General features: G+C 45.3%; 1 pseudogene; it reads left to right on the top strand.

Moving 5' to 3' along the window:
- The first annotated feature begins 1,743 nt into the window (after window positions 1–1,743).
- Window positions 1,744–2,301, top strand: LOC103274532 (annotated as a pseudogene).
- The last annotated feature ends 1,002 nt before the right edge of the window (window positions 2,302–3,303 follow it).

Raw genomic sequence — 3,303 nt, 5'->3', positions numbered from 1 at the left:
TTCTGTGGAGTAAAGTTTGTAAATTTGGGGGGGAGGGGATGGTTGGTTGGTCATATATCTTTCTGAGACTCTGATCAAAGCTAATGTCCACACTAGCAGAACTAGGGTGTCCATGTCAGGGTGTTCACATATTCCCTAAAGTGTATCTATGAGCTTCAGATAAAAAATCTCTATACTGGATGATGAGTTTTAAAAAGAGAGGCTGCTTAATTTGATTTTTGTTTTAGAAGGCTCCCTCAGTGGTCATGTAAAGAGTGGATTTGGGCAGAGATTAAGTGGGCAAAGAAAAGCTGGGGTCCCAACAGCCTAAGTGAGAGATAATACGTGGAAGTGAAGATGGGGGACCAGGGGAACACCTGCGGGCACATGTTCAGTGGGTATATGTCAAGATCATACTCACTTTTTAGCAAGGTCACTCTGTTCAATTTAAAAAGCATCACCTGAGAGCTTGAGCTCAGAGGCCTTCTCTGTACGGCTTGAGTACAGGCGATAGGCCATGCAGGCCAGTCAACCAGGGATGAGTAGTCCCACCCTCACCCCACATACTGGAATCTGCTGGCCATCGATCAGTTGGGGCCCAGATATTCCATGCCTCTGAGGGCTGGAAGCCAGGGACGTGAGGGAAGGCAGCACTCTGACAAGCTGGGGAGAGGCCACGAGGGCTGAGTGGGGTGGTGAGTTCCTGGGAGGCAGTCGAGGTGTCATTCCTTCCAAAGATTTCACAATAGCCCTAGGAAGCAGACAGAGCTGAGATGATTATCTCTGTTGTACAGATGGGAAACTGAAGGCCAGAGAAGGTAAGGAGTTGCCAGAAGATGCGTAGTGAGTACCAGGGCAAAACTGGGACTAGAACTCCAAGAACACTCAATTCCTGTGTCTGGGTCTTGCTTAAGGCTGACCCTGGTGCAAATTCTGTCTTGGCCACTCTTGGCAGTTCTAAAATCTTTTAATTATGTGGTTGTAAATTACCGAGTTCTAGCAAAAGGCTCTCTGTCTTTCCTTCGGGTTTTGTTGATACCACCTTTTCGCCCCAAGGTCTTATCCTTGACCACCTGTGAAGTTTGAAGCCAGCCATCTGGCCTCTCTGGCTTGAGTTTTCTCTTCATCTCTAAAACAAGAGGGTTTTTCTAAATAGTCCCGAAATATTTTTCTTCTTTGAATTACAATGGTTCTGTGACAGCTTCTGAGACTTCAGATTCTGCCTAGCTTTGAAATGACCACATGGTTCTCACTAGCCCAACTCCTTTTATATATAGCCACCAGGGAATAATAGCAACAATAAGTAAAGTCTTTTATTTCTTGCCCATGGGCCAAGCACTGATCTAAACACTTTGAAGACTCAGAACAACTTTACAAGGCAATTGATCTTATTGCCTCCATGTTATAGGTGAGAAAACTAGATACACACAGAGAGATTACATTACTTTATGGAAGGCCATACAGCTAACAAGCTGTGGAAGCAGGGTTCAAACCCGAGCCACCTGCTTCAGGGTCTATGCTCCTTATCCCCAGAAGCTGAATAGTGAGGGGCTAGAGTGCAGGGAAGGTATGGAAGCAGCCAGGTAAGCTCTCTGTGCCAAGAGGCTCACTACTGCTCAGAGGCAGAGTCTATCGTTATATGCATTTTGCAGAGTTTGCTATGGCATGATACCTCCTGCCACCTGCAGGGGAATACACTTCTAAGAAGTCATCTAGTGACTTGTAGAAGGAGTTGCCAGATTTAACAAATACAAAGACAGGAGAATGCCCCTGGGCCCAGCCCAAATCCTCATCTGGATCCAGTGGCCTAAGAAGTTTGCCTCATTCTGTAGCCACCAGGCCTGCGTACCTCACCACACCAGTTTGAACCTCCACTGCCTCACCAGATTCTAAATGTCAAAAAACAAAGTGTCTGCATGATGAATCTGAGGAAATCAGGAACTGTGGGCAGCCCGGGCTCTCTAGATGAGACCACCTTTGAAAGGCTAACGGAGATGCTAGATGCCTTAGCAGAGTTTTTTGAAGACCTTGCAGATAAGCCTTACACATTTAGGGACTACAGTGTCTACTTTGGGAGTGGTGTCTTAGCAGTTAAACTGGGTGGAGATCTAAGAACCACGTGATCCACAAGCAGATTCCAAACAAGCAAATCTGGTTATTATCCCTGTCCAGTGGACCCGAGCGTTATGAGTGGACTGGGAAAAACTGGTGTACTCCCATGATGGCATGTCTCTCCATAAGCTGCTGGTCACAGTGCTGACCAAGGTCTTGGAAGCCAAAATGGACTTGTCTTCCTTGGTCCATTCTGGAAAAGATGCCTGATCCTCAGCCTCATTTCAAAGACACTGAAGGCTATCAGGTCAAGACTCCAACTTTGTTCTGCTGCTGAGGTTTGTTTGTTTGTTTGTTTGTTTGTTTTCCTTCCCATTTCTGCTTTCGAGGACTGTTGTGTTGTGTGTAATAACTCTGTGAAAAGAAAGTGTTGCTTCCCACTCTGCCCCCAAGTTCTGAGTTTTAGTTTCTGAAGAGGTTTTTTTTTTTTTACTTTATTGTCTGACTTCCTCCCTCACATCATACTCCTTAGCTTTTATAATGTTTTCCACCTATACCTTAATATAATAACCTTACCAAAAAGAAGAAGAAGAAGAAGAAGAGCTGGGCACGATGGGAGATAGAGGCAAGAGGATTGACTGAGCCCAGGGGTTCAAGACCAGCCTGGACAACTTGATGAGACCTCGTTTCTAAAATAAATCAAAAAACTAGCCAGATGTTGTTGCACATGCCTGTAGTTCTGGCTACTTGGAAGGCTGAGGTAAAAGGAGTCCAGCAGGTCGAGGTTGCAGTAGCCATGATTATGCCTCTGCACTCCAGCCTGGGTGACAGAGTGAGACTTCGACTCAAAAAAATAAAATAAAATAAGAAAAAGGAAAAATTTCAGGAGGGGAAATGATTTGTCTTTATTTTTCATTTTTTGAAAGATTTGCTGTAAAAAGTACAGGAAGAGTGACTGGCCAACCTCACCATTCTGTCTCAAAATGAGACTCACTAAAGGGTGGCCTTACAAATGTTCCTAGGCCTCTTTCAAAATGTAAGCACTTCTGAGCGTTCTAACATCTAACTGTCAAAAGTAACTCCCATGGTGTGGTGGCTCACGCACTTTGGGAGGTCAAGGCAGGAGGATTGCTTAAGCCCAGGTGATCAAGACCAGCATGGGCAACATAGCGAGAACTCGTCTCTACAAAAAAATTAGCCAAGTATAGTGGCTGTAGTCTCAGCTACTCAGGAGGCTGAGGCTGAAGGATCGCTTGAGCCCAGGAGGTTAAG

This window comes from Carlito syrichta, unplaced genomic scaffold (assembly GCF_000164805.1).
Source record: "Carlito syrichta isolate Samal-C Ts95f unplaced genomic scaffold, Tarsius_syrichta-2.0.1 Scaffold314796, whole genome shotgun sequence".
NCBI lineage: Eukaryota > Metazoa > Chordata > Mammalia > Primates > Tarsiidae > Carlito > Carlito syrichta.
This window is presented reverse-complemented; position numbering and strand designations above follow the sequence as displayed.